Source organism: Triticum dicoccoides, chromosome 7A (assembly GCF_002162155.2).
Source record: "Triticum dicoccoides isolate Atlit2015 ecotype Zavitan chromosome 7A, WEW_v2.0, whole genome shotgun sequence".
Lineage (NCBI taxonomy): Eukaryota > Viridiplantae > Streptophyta > Magnoliopsida > Poales > Poaceae > Triticum > Triticum dicoccoides.
The window spans coordinates 361,108,875-361,128,516 of NC_041392.1; positions in this window are offsets into that span (position 1 = coordinate 361,108,875).

The following is a 19,642-nucleotide window of genomic DNA, read 5'->3' on the forward strand; positions in this document are numbered from 1 at the left end:
GTGCATGAAGCCTTGGACGAAATATACAAGATGCCACTTCATAAATTTCGTCCCGAGGCTATTTTAGGTGCTGCGTCACCTTATTATTGGGCCAGGCCCATGTAATTTCGAAATACATAAGTATAGGCTATTTTTAGAGTCTGTATGTGTGGGGAAACAAGAGATAGGGTTGATTTCGGACCCCTCCACCAAGGGCCACGAAATTCCCCCCTCTTCCTCCATATATACAGCCCTTAGGGCATCGTTTAGACTTTGGGTTTTGTTTAGATTAAAAGTTCGCCATAGCTGCAACTTCGCGTACTTCGTTTGTGTTCAACGACCAGACAAAGGCGTCACAGAACCCCACCTTGATCAATAAAGCTTTCATCTTATATTCGCAATATCCAGATTGCAATCTCAATTTCTTGCTTGTTCTTCGTTTGCTCGCAGGAAACAGGCCCTCGTGGTCAGGTTGATCGTGCTCCGGCGTGGTCAATAACCTCTCGGAGTTGGTTTAGCGATTGCTAAGGCGCGACGTCCTCGCACGTTCGTAGTCGGATCGTCAAAGTCGACTTCCACCAAAGCGAAATCCACCATCTCATCGAAAGACGGGACACCTTTGCCTCTATCAGTTTGGCAGTGAAGCACCGGGAATTAAGTCAATCTGATGCTCAATCCCTCGAATAGGCGGTAATCCCGGTGGCACGTATTGTGGAAAAACGTCAGCGAACTCCTACAAAATGTTAGTGACAGCAGGAGGCAAAGAGGAAGGCACGTCCTCGAATGAAAATAATGCCTCTTTGCACACAAAAGCATAGCAAACAGATTTGCTGAAATCTAGCTCATCAATATCAGATTTGGTGGCAAATAAACATGCACTTTTCAATTTAATTTCTGAAGCAACACTAGATGGTTTATTATTAGGCTTCATTTGTTGCTCAAATTCTTTTGCCACAATCTGATTTTCACTCTTATTCTTCTCCTGTTTTGCTTTATTAGCTCTATTAATATCATCTTTCAAAATGGAATCAGGAGTCATAGGAAGCAAAGTAATATTTTTATCCTTATGAACAAGAGTATAGTGATTGTTTCTACCATGGTGTACAGAATTTTTATCAAATTGCCATGGTCTACCAAGTAATAAGGAACATGCTTGCATAGGTACCACATCACAATCAACATAATCAGCATATGTAGAGATACTAAAATGCACACGAACAGTACGTGTTACCTTAACCTTGCTGCTGTTGTTGAACCATTGGATGTAGTAAGGATGTGGATGTGGTCTTGTGGTGAGAGAAAGCTTCTCCACCATCTCCATGCTAGCCAAGTTGTTGCAGCTCCCTCCGTCTATTATGACGCGCACAGAACGTTCCTTCACAACTCCCTTGGTATGGAACAAATTGTGCCTCTGATTTTGCTCAACTTGTGTGACCTGCACACTCAAAACACGTTGAGCAACTAAACATTCATACCTGTCAGCGTCTTCAGGAGCCATGTATTGCATCTCATGATCAGAATCATCTCCACCATGTTCTTCACGTGTAATAAGAACCAATGTCTCCTCATCATAGTCACTAGCGGACTCATATCCACCACCCTCAGTAGCAATCATCACACGCGGAGATTTGCATTCTCTCGCATAATGACCTCCTCCCTTACAACGACGACAAATAATATCACTTGTGTGCCCTGTTGATGCCCTGGAATAAGAAGAACTCTGTGCAGGCCCGGCAGGTGCGCTCTTAGCAGATAATGGTGGTTGTTCCTGTTTTCTTGTATCACGGCTGTAGGAGGCACCTGATTGAGGTGCTAGTGCAGTTGAAGTAGAAGATGCACGCGGTGTCCATGATGAAGGTCGGCCTGTAGAAAAGTTAGTTCGCGCCAATGCTTGTCGATCCTGCACTTCACGTTCAGCTTTACAAGCAAGATGGAATAAACGAGTGATATTAGTATACTCCTTATAGTCTAGAATGGTCTGAATCTCTCTATTTAATCCACCCATAAAACATGCAAGCATAGCTTCATTCTCCTCAACAATACCACATCGAATCATGCCAGTTTGTAATTCCTGATAATATTCTTCTACAGAATTTTTTCCTTGTCTTAAACGCTGCAATTTTTGAAGCAATTCACGTTGATAATATGGCGAAACCCAACGCGTACCCATAAGAGTTTTCAAAGCAGCCCAAGTAGTTGGAATAGGATATAATCTACAATGTTCAGACCACCAGACACATGCAAAACTAGTGAAAGCACAAACAGCAGCAGCAACCCGTCTCTCCTCGGGATATTGTAAACATGTAAAACGTTGTTCAGTTTCTAACTCCCAAGTAAGATATATATCAGGAACATATCTACCCTCAAATGGTGGAATATTCAATTTCAGTTTAGGAATATGGACATCATCTCGTACCTGAGGTGGTGGTGCAGGCCTACCATTACGAATATATACCTGAGGTCGACCTGGTGGTGGTGGTGCTGGTGGTTGCACGTAGTTCTAATTTTGAGCAACCTCATCCTCGTAATCTCCCACATAATCATCCTCCTCCGCATCAGCAGCAGGAGCCACAGAAGTATCAACAGCAGCACCAACAGTTTGGCCAAACGCAAGAGGAACACGGCTCGCTCGGCGGAGGTCTATTTCGCGACGTGGATGTAGTCGTTGTTGTTGTTGTTGGAGAGGTGCATTAGGTGCAGCGGGTGGTGGTGGTGGAAGACGCGCGAGCAATTCATTAAACTTGTTATCGAGCTTTGTTTCGAACGTCTTCTCCATGCCATCTATCTTCTCCATGGCCTCTTCAAATCTGTTTAGCACGTCTTGCGCCTGTTCACTCATCATTTGCTGAAATTTATCATGCAAATCCTTATTCGTCATGTTCTCCCAGTCAGTCTCGTCGGCTTGTGATCCTGGCATGGTTAGCAGCAATAGAAACACACAAGAATATGATCCTACAGACTACTAACAAGAGGTGGTGGTGGGTGTCACAAATCCGTCAAGCAAATCCCAAATTCTTACCAGTTCTTACCCAGCAGCAGGCGGTGATCGGCAACCGTTGTAGTCAAAAACTCTCAAAGCTTGGATAGAGCGATTACCAGGGAGAGTCAAACGCACGACATAGATGTATGTGGAGCTGGGAAGGCTTATAATATGGTAGCAAAAAGGGTCAGCAATAATCAATTCAGAGATGCAAAGTTGAATAAACGCTCAACGACGGTACTGTGCTGGTCCTAGGCTAGACTGTGCTAGAGACGCGAGCCTAGAACACCAACAAAATCACGGCGCGGCACGTAAACAAGGGAAAAGCACACTCTGGAATTTTTTTTTCGCTCTTTTTTTTTTGCGCTCTTTTTTTTGCGCTGCTTTTTTTTTGCGAAAAATCACTATAATGACGAGTGTCTCAAAACTCTTCCTAGCTCAAACTGACAGGATGGGCACGAAATTTTTTCGACCAATTTTTTTTTTCACTGCCCGGACCCAAAAACTGGAAACGGGTCAAAAAAAACTTCCTATAATGGCACCTGTCTCAAAACACTCAGAAACACCTAAAAATAGGATAGCCAGAATTTTTTTTCGAAAAATGCGTTTTCGAAAAATTTTGGGCCTAAACGAAGGGTGGTTACCGGACTCTTTTTTTTCCGAAACCTACTCCGACAAGGAAACACGAATCGGAATCTAGATGGATCTCGAAAACAAACCTAATATGACTAGAACTCGGATTGGTGGTGGATATATGGTGGTAGATGGCAGCGGTGGTGGTATATGACAGCTGTGGTGGTATATGGATACGGATTCGAAGCGGTGGCGGATAAGCGGTGGTGCTAGATGGCAGGGGTGATGATAATGGTGCGGCGGCGGCGTGACAACTTATGACCAGAACTCGAAACTCTAAAAGACTAGACTCTAAGACCAGCAACTAGACACGACGATGCAACCGCAAATTCAACAAAGCAAAACCCTAAAAAGATTATGCAAAGGCTCAGATTGGTTCGGATATGATGAACTAACCCTAATTTTTTTTGTGGCTTTTTCGTGGACTATAGGTATGAAGAACAGACTCGATCTAAACTACAAAAAACTGTAAAATCTCACCGAGCAACCTGGAAATCTGATACCACTTGATAGAGGCAAAGGTGTCCCGTCTTTCGATGAGATGATGGATATCGCTTTGGTGGCAGTCGACTTTGACGATCCGACTACGAACGTGCGAGGACGTCGCGCCTTAGCAATCGCTAAACCAACTCCGAGAGGTTATTGACCACGCCGGAGCACGATCAACCTGACCACGAGGGTCTGTTTCCTGCGAGCAAACGAAGAACAAGCAAGAAACTGAGATTGCAATCTAGATATTGCGAATATAAGATGAAAGCTTTATTGATCAAGGTGGGGTTCTGTGACGCCTTTGTCCGGTCGTTGAACACAAACGAAGTACGCGAAGTTGCAGCTATGGCGAACTTTTAATCTAAACAAAACCCAAAGTCTAAACGATGCCCTAAGGGCTGTATATATGGAGGAAGAGGGGGGAATTTCGTGGCCCTTGGTGGAGGGGTCCGAAATCAACCCTATCTCTTGTTTCCCCACACATACGGACTCTAAAAATAGCCTATACTTATGTATTTCGAAATTACATGGGCCTGGCCCAATAATAAGGTGACGCAGCACCTAAAATAGCCTCGGGACGAAATTTATGAAGTGGCATCTTGTATATTTCGTCCAAGGCTTCATGCACCCATTATGGTGGCTTCAAAGTCCTGAAATCATCACTTGTAACTACGTTCTTGTTCCCCTTGCGCATGCCATCATCTCCATGCTTGTTCTTGCTCCAATGTTCATCCTTCTCCAAGCTAGGCCCTTCATTTGTAAGCAAAACAAATGTATCCAATTTAGGCAGCATCATATTCTCATGAACATTAGAATCATTACCAAGAAACGAAAGTACCTGGTAATTTAGTTGGCGTGCACGAGCTCTAGTAATTGGTCCAGTATGTATAGCAGCAGGGGCTGTGGGTGTAACAATTGTATTGATGTCCTCATCATCTTGATAGAGGCAAAGGTGTCCCGTCTTTCGATGAGATGGTGGATTTCGCTTTGGTGGAAGTCGACTTTGACGATCCGACTACGAACGTGCGAGGACGTCGCGCCTTAGCAATCGCTAAACCAACTCCGAGAGGTTATTGACCACGCCGGAGCACGATCAACCTGACCACGAGGGTCTGTTTCCTGCGAGCAAACGAAGATCAAGCAAGAAACTGAGATTGCAATCTGGATATTGCGAATATAAGATGAAAGCTTTATTGATCAAGGTGGGGTTCTGTGACGCCTTTGTCTGGTCGTTGAACACAAACGAAGTACGCGAAGTTGCAGCTATGGCGAACTTTTAATCTAAACAAAACCCAAAGTCTAAACGATGCCCTAAGGGCTGTATATATGGAGGAAGAGGGGGGAATTTCGTGGCCCTTGGTGGAGGGGTCCGAAATCAACCCTATCTCTTGTTTCGCCACACATACGGACTCTAAAAATAGCCTATACTTATGTATTTCGAAATTACATGGGCCTGGCCCAATAATAAGGTGACGCAGCACCTAAAATAGCCTCGGGACGAAATTTATGAAGTGGCATCTTGTATATTTCGTCCAAGGCTTCATGCACCCATTATGGTGGCTTCAAAGTCCTGAAATCATCACTTGTAACTCCGTTCTTGTTCCCCTTGCGCATGCCATCATCTCCATGCTTGTTCTTGCTCCAATGTTCATCCTTCTCCAAGCTAGGCCCTTCATTTGTAAGCAAAACAAATGTATCCAATTTAGGCAGCATCATATTCTCATGAACATTAGAATCATTACCAAAAAACGAAAGTACCTGGTAATTTAGTTGGCGTGCACGAGCTCTAGTAATTGGTCCAGTATGTATAGCAGCAGGGGCTGTGGGTGTAACAATTGTATTGATGTCCTCATCATCTTGATAGAGGCAAAGGTGTCCCGTCTTTCGATGAGATGGTGGATTTCGCTTTGGTGGAAGTCGACTTTGACGATCCGACTACGAACGTGCGAGGACGTCGCGCCTTAGCAATCGCTAAACCAACTCCGAGAGGTTATTGACCACGCCGGAGCACGATCAACCTGACCACGAGGGTCTGTTTCCTGCGAGCAAACGAAGAACAAGCAAGAAACTAAGATTGCAATCTGGATATTGCGAATATAAGATGAAAGCTTTATTGATCAAGGTGGGGTTCTGTGACGCCTTTGTCTGGTCGTTGAACACAAACGAAGTACGCAAAGTTGCAGCTATGGCGAACTTTTAATCTAAACAAAACCCAAAGTCTAAACGATGCCCTAAGGGCTGTATATATGGAGGAAGAGGGGGGAATTTCGTGGCCCTTGGTGGAGGGGTCCGAAATCAACCCTATCTCTTGTTTCCCCACACATACGGACTCTAAAAATAGCCTATACTTATGTATTTCGAAATTACATGGGCCTGGCCCAATAATAAGGTGACGCAGCACCTAAAATAGCCTCGGGATGAAATTTATGAAGTGGCATCTTGTATATTTCGTCCAAGGCTTCATGCACCCATTATGGTGGCTTCAAAGTCCTGAAATCATCACTTGCAACTCCGTTCTTGTTCCCCTTGCGCATGCCATCATCTCCATGCTTGTTCTTGCTCCAATGTTCATCCTTCTCCAAGCTAGGCCCTTCATTTGTAAGCAAAACAAATGTATCCAATTTAGGCAGCATCATATTCTCATGAACATTAGAATCATTACCAAGAAACGAAAGTACCTGGTAATTTAATTGGCGTGCACGAGCTCTAGTAATTGGTCCAGTATGTATAGCAGCAGGGGCTGTGGGTGTAACAATTGTATTGATGTCCTCATCACTAACCCACAGGTCTTTTCCCAGGATCTTACCTGACTCTTCTTATTTTCCCGGAGCTATCCTCAAATTTCTTTTCGAAGTTTGACGTAAGAATGATTTTCTTCAGTCAGATGTGTTTCTCCAAGATCTTTCAAATTCTTTTCATAGTTGGCTCAACCTCTTCGTTTTTGATTCTTCCGGAGTGTCTAAATAATTCATGGTGGTGTTTCTCGTCATCTTTCTTGGATTTTGAAGATCGAAGAAGGGTTTACCTCCATATCTTATCCGTTCTCTCAGAGATTCATGATTCCAGTCAAGCCATCCTCTTATATTTGTTTTCGATTGTCAGAATTCTTTTCACCTATCCGGAGCAATTCAAGAGCCTTCTCAGTTGGATTATCCGGAGTCCATAAATTCAGATTTTTTTCATTCCAGCTTTCAGCTCCCATACTCTAAATCATACCGGTGTTTAAATCAAGGACCCTCTAATCAGCTCGTAATCTCTTCGTTCTCATGGATCTAAATTCTCTCAAGTATCCTCGTTCATTTCATAATTCTTCCCGGTGTTCCTTTATCTTCCCTTCGGTCATTTTAATTATTACGGTGGTTCGTGCAAGATTCCTCTTCTTTCGTTATCATATCTATTCATTCGTTTTTTCAATTCTACCGGTGTTTCGTTGAAGACGTTCTCAAGTTATGCTATACCTATCTTAATCCTTTCTACGAGAATAAGTAGTGTGCCAAGTCCGTGGATTGTCATCAATTTAATTGGTGAAGGATAAGCATAATGTAATTCTTATTCTTGTTTCATCGAGTCTATTCAATTACTTATTACGGAGGCTCATCAAATTCTCGGTTTCATTTGTTTCATCTTTTCTTTTCCTGGAGTTTCAAGATCTCTCATTTATCTCGTCGCAAAGCTCCATTTAATCATTTCAAGGCTTCACCTTATGTTTTCAACTTCTCTTTCCTTTCGTTTGATCATTCTTTTTTTTACCGAAGTTCTTCATGGAGGTTCTACATGATGGTTCATCAAGGATTTAATCCCTTCTCGAAGTGCTCATCAAGATTCTTTTCAGAGGAACTCAAGTATTCTTTATCTTGCATTTTAAAGTGCAATTCTTTCAACCATATCATTTGAGGTGGTATTATGTCATTCTTGATAATTTGAGTTCATGTCTCATTATTCGCATGTTGTTAAGAATGAGGTATTTTAAAGCCATCAATCTCGTCATTGGAATTATCTTGGGCTATATTTCACCTAAAACCGTCCCTAAGGATTGTTGCTATTTATGGTGCTCATATAAGACCCAAGTTCTTCTTTCATCCTTCCGGTGAAATAAGTTTCTCGTCTCCTTGTTCTTACCAATCCAATTGTTTTTCTCGCGAGTGGCTGGTTGACACCTTATAATTTGAGATGTATTCCATAAGACCATACCAAGTTTATTCTTTTCGTTGTTGGTGTTCCAACAACTCCGTTCGACCCTTCTCCTAGGGATGCCTTTTCAAGCTCAAATGTGACAGAAGTTGGCATTTTCCTCTCCATTCTTTTACTTCAATGATCAATCTTCTATTCCTTCATCCGGAGGCATTGTGATGTTGCTCTTTTCTCTCATCATATCGAATGGTGAGGATCGTGTTCTTTTCATGCTTATCCATTTAACCGGAGTGTTGTGCCTTTTGCTAAAGTTCTCTTCGTCTTATCAAGCTTTGCATCTCTTTTCAACCGGGGTGTTGTCCGAATTTGTTCTTCCTTATTACTCTTCCCTACCGAGTGCTTTCAACCTTGTTCTTCCTCGTTCCTCTTTTCTAACGGAGTGCTTTATACTTCGTTCATCTCTGTTGTATTCTTTTCTCGAAATGGCTTAACCTTTGCAAGGTTCTTTGGTTTCACTCGTTTGTCAAAGAAGCAACTTAGTGTTACCTCTTCTCTTTCTCTTCCGTTTTTCCCTTCGTTGCCATTCTAGATCTCGGGACGAGATCCTCTCGTAGTGGTGGAGTGTTGTAACGCCCCGAGACCGTTGCGCCAGGTGTCGTCCAGTTATTCGTTGTTGTTGCCTTGTCTTTCGCTTGCGTGTTGCATATTGCCATGGCATCATCCGCATTGCATCTGCATGTTTTCAAAACTTGCATTCGTCCGGGTTCTCCGAGTTCTCTCCGTTGTCCGTTCTGAGCCCAACCACACTTGCACCCATTGATAGTTGTCGCTTCTTCCTCGTCTCTATTGACCTTGCTCAAGACCGACCATCCGTTTGTTGAGCGACCGTTTGACCCTCTCTACACAATACTCAAACCCCTCACGTGCGTGTCCGAAACTTCTACGAACTCGACCCGCTCCGGCGTTACCGTCGGGTCCGGATCATCACCAAACATCTTTAAAATATCTTCGGTTTATTATTTGGGCTACCTAACCTATTTATCTCGGACCGTCCGATTTTGATCAGATGATCCAAAAACTCCCTCCTATTTACCTACTTGCTATATAAACAGCCTAACCTAGACCTAGCTGTCGAATCCCTCAAATCCTCCCCGCCGCTGTCGCCGTCCACTGTCTCCTCCAGCCTCGGGATCTTGCCCGATCCATTCGAACCACCTGACCAACCTCCTTCCTCCTTTGGATTTCCTCCGGATTCAACCGAAGTCAACCAGCGCCAGCCACTTCTCGCCATCGATCCTTCCCACCAACCAGAGAGCTAGCCCCGCTCCTCGTGCCCGAGGCCTCCCGAGCCGCTCCTCGCCGGCAACCAGCAGGACCGTCGCCTCTGTTTTCCTTTCCATCCTCCCTTTTCCCCAGTCTCTCTCTCTCGCTCACGCCATCTCTCTCCCTGTCTTTTCCCTAAAGGTGCTTCCCGAGCCATGGCTGCAGCCCGAGTCCTCCTGCCTCGCTCGATCTGGACCAGGAAGGTCCTGAGCATCTCCACCGTCGCCGTCTTAGTTGAGCACCACCCTGGTTCCCTTTCTCTCCTTCCTCTGGTTCCCTCTCTCATCTGCTCTCTGTCCTCTTCAGGAAACTGCAGGAGGCAAGCACCACGCCATGGCCTCCCCTGCTCGCCGACCGCGTTGTTGTCGTCGTCTTCGCGCCCTTGCAGTCCCGGCCTTCCCCGCCGCCTCGTCTGCCTCCCTTGCATCACACCTCGTCGCCGGGAGCTCGCGCCGAGACCGCCATCGTCCTCTGCTCGGGAAAGAGCTCGACGCCGTCCTCTGTTTCGCCCGCACGATCCCGCTGCTGCCTGCTTCGCTCCATCGAGCAGTGCCACCGCCGGAGTTCCTCGTCGCCGGGAACTGCTTCCCCGACCCTCGGACTGCCCACATCCGCCGCGCCCGCTGGTCCCCTGCCTCTGCATCGCGCCTCTGCCTCTGCATCGCGCCTCTGCCCGTTTTCTGCATCGCCATGAAACTGCTACTGCTTCTGTTCTTTGTTCTTCAGTAACGAGCAGCAGCAGCTCGCTCGGTAGAGCCGCTCGTTGACCGCGACCTCCAAGGCCCAGCGTCGCCCCCTGCCGGCCTCCCTCTCCACCGACCGGGCCTTGGCCCATGGTGAGCAGATCCCCAACGCCCCTCCTTTGTTCCTACTTGGGCTTGGCCCGATTCTGCTACTACTGATGTCCTGCGCCCAGTAGTTTCGGCCCGTGATGTGTTTTTTTCCTCGCCTGCGAATTTAGACATTATCCAGAGACTGCCAGTTTTGCAGAAAAACCCTCTCTGTTCATGCATCATTAATTCACAAACCGTGCATCGGTTTAAAACAATTTATATATGAAAAATGCTTAGAATTGTGTCTAGTTTCATAATATCCAACTTTTAACCATGTTTAAAATGTTTAAACTACTGTTTGCATTTATTTGCCATATTGCCATGTTAAAATGCTTTAATTCATAACTATTTAACCGTAACTCGGAATTTAATAAACTTTATATATAAATGGGGTAGAAAAATGCCTAGTTTATCATGGTGACTTTACTTTGCATGTTTAACAACACTAAGATGGTGTTTAGGGCAGAACAACACCAAACCTAATATATGCATATGGGGATATATCGGAATTGGTGTTCGTTGCTTCCAGCCTCATTTAAACTTGACTAGATAGGTAGTTTTATTTTGCGTCACCCTCTTGCCATGTTTAACAACATTTAATATTGTTGGGTACATAAACGAGATCGAACTAAATAACTTGTCGTGGTGTTTCGTCAATATGCAACTCGTTGCATATTGAGCTCCACTTAATTTGTAGGGTTGCTTGTGCATTTTGCCATGCCATGCCTCATTAAACCGGACATGCATCATACTTGTTTGCGCATCGTGCCATGCTTATGTGGTGGTTGTTCACTATGTTGTTTGCTTTCTTTCCAGTGTACTTCTTCTCGGTAATCTGGTAGCGTTGCGCTTGTGAGGATACGTTGTCTATGTCCGTTTGTCTTCTTCATGGACTCGTTCTTCTTCCTTGCGGGATTTCAGGCAAGATGACCATACCCTCCAAATCACTTTTATCTTTGCTTGCTAGTTGCTCGCTCTTTTGCTATGCCTATGCTGCGATACCTACCACTTGCTTATCATGCCTCCCATATTGTTGAACCAAGCCTCTAACCCACCTTGTCCTAGCAAACCGTTGCTTGGCTATGTTACCGCTTTGCTCAGCCCCTCTTATAGCATTGTTAGTTGCAGGTGAAGATTGAAGTTTGTTCCTTGTTGGAACATGGAGATGTTGTTCCTTGTTGGAGCATGTTTACTTGTTGGGATATCACAATATATCTTATTTAATTAATGCATCTATATACTTGGTAAAGGGTGGAAGGCTCGGCCTTATGCCTGATGTTTTGTTCCACTCTTGCCGCCCTAGTTTCCATCATATCGGTGTTATGTTCCCAGATTTTGCGTTCTTTACGCGGTTGGGCTATAATGGGAACCCCTTGACAGTTCGCCTTGAATAAAACTCTTCCAGCAATGCCCAATATTGGTTTTACCATTCGCCACCTAGCCTTTTTCTTTTCCCTTGGGAGTCGAGCTCCTGAGGGTCATCATTATTTTACCCCCGGGCCAGTGCTCCTCTGAGTGTTGGTCCAACCTGTCAGCTGCCGGTGGCCACCAGGGGCAACTCTGGGCTGGCCTACCCGTACCTTGGACAATCCGGTGTGCCTTGAGAATGAGATATGTGCAGCTCCTATCGGGATTTGTCGGCACATTCGGGCGGTGTTGCTGGACTTGTTTTATCTTTGTCGAAGTTGTCTTGTAGAACCAGGATGCCGAGTCTGATTGGAATGTCTCGGGAGAAGGTTTATCCTTCGTTGACCGTGAGAGCTTGTGATGGGCTAAGTTGGGACTCCCCTACAGGGATTTGAACTTTCGAAAGCCGTGCCCGCGGTTATGGGCAGATGGGAATTTGTTAATGTCTGGTTGTAGAAAACCTGAAGTTGATCTTAACTAAAATACATCAACCGCGTGTGTAACCATGATGGTCTCTTCTCGGCGGAGTCCGGGAAGTGAACACGGTGTTGGAGTTATGCTTGACGTAGGTTGTTCTAGGATCACTTCTTGATCATACTTTTATCGACCGTGCGTTGCCTTCTCTTCTCGCTCTCATTTGCGTATGTTAGCCACCATATATGCTAGTCGCTTGCTGCAGCTCCACCTCATACCTTTTACCCTTCCTATAAGCTTAAATAGTCTTGATCGCGAGGGTGTGAGATTGCTGAGTCCCCGTGACTCACAGATACTTCCAAAACCAGCTTGCGGGTGCCGTTGAACCGTGCAGATGACGCAACCAAGATCAAGGAGGAGCTCGATGAAGATCCTGTCCTTTGTGTTGTTCCGTTTCCAGTTTGATCAGTAGCCGAGCCCAGTTGGGGTCGATCGGGGATCTGTGTAGCTTTTGGGGTAGTCTTCTTTTATTTTGGTTCCGTAGTCGGACCTTGATTGTATATGGTTGATGTAATGCTTTATTCATGTAATTGTGTGAAGTGGCGATTGTAAGCCAACTATGTATCTTTTCCCTTATTGTATTACATGGGTTGTTTGCGAAGAATACCTTGCTTGCGACATTGCTTTCAATGCGGTTATGCCTCTAAGTCGTGCTTCCACACGTGGGAGATATAGCCGCATCGAGGGCGTTACATGCCTACCAATCACCGAGTTCGCCTACAACCATGCAACATATTGGACTACTGGCAAGTCCCCTTTCAAAGTCGTCTATGGATTCAACCCATTGTCCCCATTGGACATTCTTCCTCTACCACTACAAGAGCGCATCAACATGGACGCAAGCGACCGAGTGAACCACCTCAAGAATATGCATGAAGATACAAGGCACGCCTTAGAGCGCCAAGTACAACGACTTGCGACCAAGCGCAACGCCAACAACTCCCCAATGGTGTTTCAACCGGGTGACCTAGGTTGGGTACATCTCCGCAAGGATCGTTTCCCCAAGGAACGCAAGTCCAAGCTACTTCCAAGAGCCGATGGCCCATTCAAGGTACTCGCACGCTACAACGACAACACCTACAAGGTCGACATCCCACGAGACAAGTACAATGTGAGCGACACATTCAACGTCAAATACTTGGCCAAGTACCATGGTGATGAAGATCATGATCCGTGGATGGATCTCTCCCAAGGGGGGGGAGATGATGCGGAGCATCCTTCCATCATCCCCATGGACTCTACACCGACACATCAAGCCCCATGTGGACCTATGACAAGAGCGAGAACACGTGCTTTGGAAACCGAGGTGAACTCCTTCCTACTTAGCTTGCATATGGATACAAATGGAACATTGTTGCTACCTCACCAAGATACGCTATGTCTCATTAGGTACAAAGAGGAACACCACCAAGAGGCTCGGGAGCACCCCAAGGAGAAGAGGAACCACCCCAAGGACACACGGACCAAGACGGAGTGCAACAGCATCAAAACTGGTAGTCCCAGGTGACCCCGTGCGCAGGGCCCCCGAGACCCCGTGCCCACGGGCTATCCAGGAAGTTGGCGCTGGAGCACTCTGTGCGCTCGGGCCTGTACCGTGCCCACGGGACCCCCATGCGCACGGGCCCAACTTACCCCGTGCGCACGGGCCTCCCAGGATGGACGGCTAAGATCCCCAAACCGAGTCCCTCTTCATCTCTTTCGACCCCAAGACTATATAAACCGTACCTAGGGCAATGTTTAGGGTTAGCAAAGTATGAGATGAGATATTTGTGAGCTTTGCTCCTTCTACCTTCCCATTTGTGGAATCAAGACCCCTTTGGGAAGAATCCTAGTGGATTTCAAGACCTCCTCTAGGAGAATACTATCTTCAAGACCTCATCTCCTAGGAGTGGGAAGAACTTTGCCGTTGTATCTTTCCTTTGATTGTGCTTGTGACTTGTGGATCTTATTTTGCTATTCTAGTGGATGTATGATTGGGGAAGTGTTTGAGTGTTTTCCTCTTTGTGTTCTTGTGAGTTTGCCCTTTTCCCCTCCAAGTGTGAAAAGATCCCCCTCTAGGATTTCATCCTATATCACCTCTCGTACTCAAATAGCTACCCCGCACGACGCCTCCTAGCCAATAAAAAAGGAGATTCTTGGCGGCACGTAAGTGGTAAGTAGAACGCCCATGGTTTCAATAATACTTGTGTTTCCGATTGTAACGTGACATCACTTGTTCTAAAATGACTTTGTTGATTGTTAATGTGTGCGCCTTCGTAAATCAGACAGCAAAATTACCACAGCATGTTGGTGCCATGTCATGACACCAAGCCAAGTTTCATGATTTTCATGCGTGTTTTGGATTTACAAGAATTAAAAACAAAGTTTCCCAATCTTTCCGGCCGAGCCACAATGCCGAGATATTTGAATTTCATTCCCATTTCTTGCATGGGACCTAGAAATTCACCCGAGGATGCACATGTTATTTTTCAACCAACTTTGGTGCACTGGAGGATGTGCATGTAGTTCAAATTTGAATTATGCACATTAAATGACCAGAAACTCAATTAATGTACAAAAAAGGCCAAACGAACCCGGAATAATTCCAAAATTTAACACGACACTCATATAGTTCTATGTTGCCTCTGTAAAGAAAATCAAGGGGGGCAGCGTATATCATTTTGCACACAAAGGTGACACGTTCCCTCTCAGAACCACGAGCCTTCTTGAAAGAAGCTCCGGTTTGCAAGAAGCTTATACCAAAACTTGTTCCAATTCGGCCAATTTTTTTACCACAGCATGTTAGTGCTATGACATGACACCAAGCCAAGTTTCATGATTTTCAGGCGAGTTTTAGATTTACAAGAATTTAAAAACCAAGTTTCTCAATGTTCTCGACCGAGCCATGATGCCCAAATGTTTGAATTTCATTCCCATTTCTTGCATGGGACCTAGAAATTCACCCAAGGACACACATGTGATTTTTAACAAACTTTGGTGCACTGGAGCATGTGCTTGCAGTTCAAATTTGAATTATGCACATTAAATGACCAGAAACTCAATTAATGCATAAAAAGGCCAAACGAACCCGGAATAATTCCAAATTTTAATATGGCACTCATATAGTTCTATGTTGCCTCTATAAAGAAAATTAGGGGGAGGCAGCGTATATCATTTCGCACACAAAGGTGACACGTTCCCTCTCGGAACCACGAGGCTTGTTGAGAGAATCTCCGGTTTGCAAGAAGCTTATACCAAAACTTATCCCAATTCGGCCAAAAATTATACATATTAAAACAGGGTATAGATTATCTCGAACATCTCGCTACCTAGACCAATGTACTGTGATTTGAGTTCAACATAAAATGGATACAAATATTTGAATTGGAGATCGTATGGTACATGTAGTTCATATTGAAATATGATTACTACTATATGCATGTTTTCTGTTATTAAGATAATATTTAAATGATGGTATAACTTGACAACAATCATATAAAAATAAGGAAAATTGATTCAAATTTGGTCCGTGTGGTAGACGACAATATATATATTCATAGGGTGGAGTAAAATGTTCATATAAGATGGAAGATCAAAATGTAGGACTACATCCATTATAAACCGCAAGATCACCTAACGATATATTCGAATTCAACATAATGTGGATTCAAAAATTGAAATTCGAGATCCTGGCATTTGTAATCATATAAAAAGGGACATGACTCTTTCTTGTGGTGAGAATTTATTTGTCTTTTGTTGTCGTTCAGGGAAGTGTGAATTGATTTGGTAATGTACATGCTAATCTTGTTCTCCCGATTTTTTTACATTTTTCTTGTAGTTTTTTCAATGGCATTTATAGCAATATAGTAAAAGGGGACAGGACTCTCTTGTGTCTTGTATGAATTGTTTTTTTGTACACGTTAAGTTTGTTCTGCAGAACATGGAATCCCCGCCTTGTTAACCCGAAATTTTCAAGCTCGAGTATCTTTTGTCTCTTTTGTTGTGAAACTCCCGCATCTTCAACCCGCGTCGCGCCTTGTTATCCCGAAATTTCGACGGGCACGAAAACTCCCTCCTCATCCGAAATCAGTCCTGCAGCCCAGACACATGAAATCCCACTTCTACCCCTCAACCAGAAATGTCGCCTCGACGTCGTGTGGTCAAAACCGGCGGGGGTACGTTTGTAACTTACCCCACATTTCGGACAAGCGTGTCCCTAAGCCGTAGCTCCCCCTACCTTCCCCTTCGCCCCCCATTCATACATCGAGGCCGCCAAAACCCGCAAAACCTCATGCTCCTTCGCCGGCCTCCCGACCGCCGCCCAGCCGGAGACTCTTCCCCGACGACATCGTCCACAGCAACAGCTCAACGTCCCTCATCCACCGCACCGGATGAGGATCCGCCATCGATCTCATTGTCCCGCCGGATCAGCCGCCCCGTCCTCCACCTCCGAGGAGCTGCCCCGACATTCGCCTCGTCCATCGCCCCACATCCAACCCCACAAAGCCGTCTTGATGTGCCCCACCGAAACTGCAGCACCCTCACCAATTCCTCCAATGAAGCCGAGGCCTACTCAGTGCCACCAAGGAGGTTCTGCACTCACCGCTGCATTTTATCTTTTATTCGATCTCACGAGGCTGCCGGTGCTCGATACCGAGCAGCCATGGCGGGTCTCCATCGACGGCGCCGTCGTCGGCCACTTCCTCCACTGCGTCTCTCCCCCATGCCATTGCTTCCTCAGCAGCGACCTCCACACTAGCACTAGCTGCTGCTGCTCCGGCTCTTGCTCGCGCTGCTTGATAACCCACAAGTATAGGGGATCACAACAATTTTCAAGGGTAGAGTATTTAACCCAAATTTATTGATTCGACACAAGGGGAGCCAGAGAATATTTAAAGTATTAGTAGTTGAGTTGTCAATTCAACCATACCTGGAGATTAATTATCTGTAGCAAAGTAGTATGATAGTTTTGATAGTAGTAGCAACAACAATAGTAACGGTAACAGTGGTAGCAATAATTTTGTAGCAAGTGCAACAGTAATAATAGCAATAGTACTTAGCGAGAACGATATAAGAGAAATTCGTAGGCATTGGATCGGTCAATTTGTTGGATGATATTCATCATATAACAGTCATAACCTAGGGCGATATGGCACTACACTACTGCAGGATGCTGCTAACGCGACACTATGATCAGAGACCCTTCGACGAAACTGTGTGCGATGCCATAATTGTAGACAGTGGTGTAAAAAGACCATCAAAAGTGTGCAAAACGTTTGCGATGGAGGATGCATCAAACATGGTTCAGATTTTAGTTGCGTGTGCGATGCAGGGCATACGGTTCAGTTCAATTAACTGTTTGCGATGAGGAGGAACAAAAGAAACGGGCAGCCAGATGGAGGTGTGTGCAATATACAGCATACGGTTCACTCGGCTGAACTGTTTGTGATTAGGCAACACAAAAGAAACAGTCAGCCAGATGAAGGTGTGTGCGATATACGGCATGCGGTTCACTCGGATGAACTGTTTACGTTGAGACATGAGAACAGAAACGGTTCAACTTAACAAGATGTGTGTGATACGCGGCAAACAGGTCTGTAATCAGAAATGTATGTGAAGACCGAGAATAACACAGAGGGTTGCCACTAATAAGACGTGTGTATTGTGCGATGGGATTGCATACAGAAGATATATATACACATATATATACACACACACACACACATATATATACATATATATAGGTGGCTACTACAACCATGGCATTTGCACACACCAAAGCAAACTATTACATGCATAATTACATAGGTGGCTACTACACACATGACATTTCCACACACCAATAAAGTAAACTATATATTACATGCATGATTAACTAGCATAAATGATGATCTGTGCATCATCTACTTCTTGTGATGCTTGCTCTGCTTGTGGCTCGATCCGGGCTCATCAATTTTGGTAACGAGGCATTCCTCATGTCAATGATCTGCCTATGCATCTCGTAGCATGTGTACACACTCTTGGCTGCGAACCTGAGGTGAGGTTCATCTAGTTGCCGCATCCAGGCCCTGTGCCAGGATAGGGGACTTGTTCTCTGGGCATCCTGCTTCATCTTTTTGTAGTAGGGGTCGATGATGGCCGAGGCGAGTTCGACCAGGGAGTCCTTCTTCGTGCTGCCCTAGACCCTATAGTGGTCATGGATTTCGACAAGGTTCTTGCAATCCAAGCCCGTAACATGGAGCGCGTTTACATCGTCGGTGGTTTCCACCGTGGAGAACTTGTAGTCGGTGCTGTTGACAAACCTGTTGAAACAGTCGCATGGCTTTGTGGCCATGCGGTAGTGGTAGATGAGGACATGAAGGCCCATGCACAACTGGGCGACAACAACCTTCTGACCTATGCCGGGACAACCGGTGGTGTACTGGAGGTCGATGCCGACCACCTTGTACTTGTCTCGAGCAAGCAACTGCTCAACGTTGTTGATGTAGTCGTCCACCACGGCCGGGTCGATGGTGTACACCACCGAGAGATCCGTCTTCCTCGCGTGGATCTCCACTCTATGCTCGCCGAACTCCATTGGAGCATCGCTGGACATCCCCTCTCTATGTGTCGTCGTGGGTGTGCTTGTTCTGTTGTGGGGCGCGATTGAAAGGTTGAAGAGACTAAGGTTAAAATGGCCGCGGGAATAAAAGGGGAAGCCGGACGGCCAGAAATATCGGCAGGCCCTGATGGCAGTTCTCATTTGCAGCACGTAACTCCATCGTGCCGCACGTAACTGCATCGTGTGGCAACGCGCGCGGCGCAATCGCATGCATATGGGGGCCCCAACGTGATCGTGCGCACGCCCAACTGCTGGCAGAGCACGCATGGAGGAACACGAGCAGAGCGCTCTGTGGAGGGACACGAGCAGTTCAACGCGCAAGGAAAAGCTGTCCACAAGCCTAAGCATGCCACGGTGCCTAACGGTGAGCAGAGCTTGCCGAGGGATGTGAGCAGAGGCCGGCACAGTGATAAGTGGCAAATAAGACGAACTGTGCGAGCGATGTCAGAGACATCAAGCACAAATCAGATTAGAGTTGCCTGTGTGTCGGAGTAATTGACCATGGGTACCCCGAAGACGGCAAGAAAATATTTCAAGACATCGGGGCTAGGAAAAGCCCCTCAGTCCGACTGCTCGGGCCGCCCCAGACGGCCCCCTGTCCGACTGCCCGGGCCGAATCATCACCCGACCTACTCCTCCGGCCGGTTGTTCCAGCCGGCCTGCTGCGCGGAGTCGGCCGCTGCACCGACCCAACACCGACCCGACACCGACAAGACGGTTGTACATGAACATTGTTCACGTGTCACCTCATGTCATCATGTATAGTGTCACTTGTCCCTAGGCACTACTTGTGAAGTGACCCAGGAGACAAGC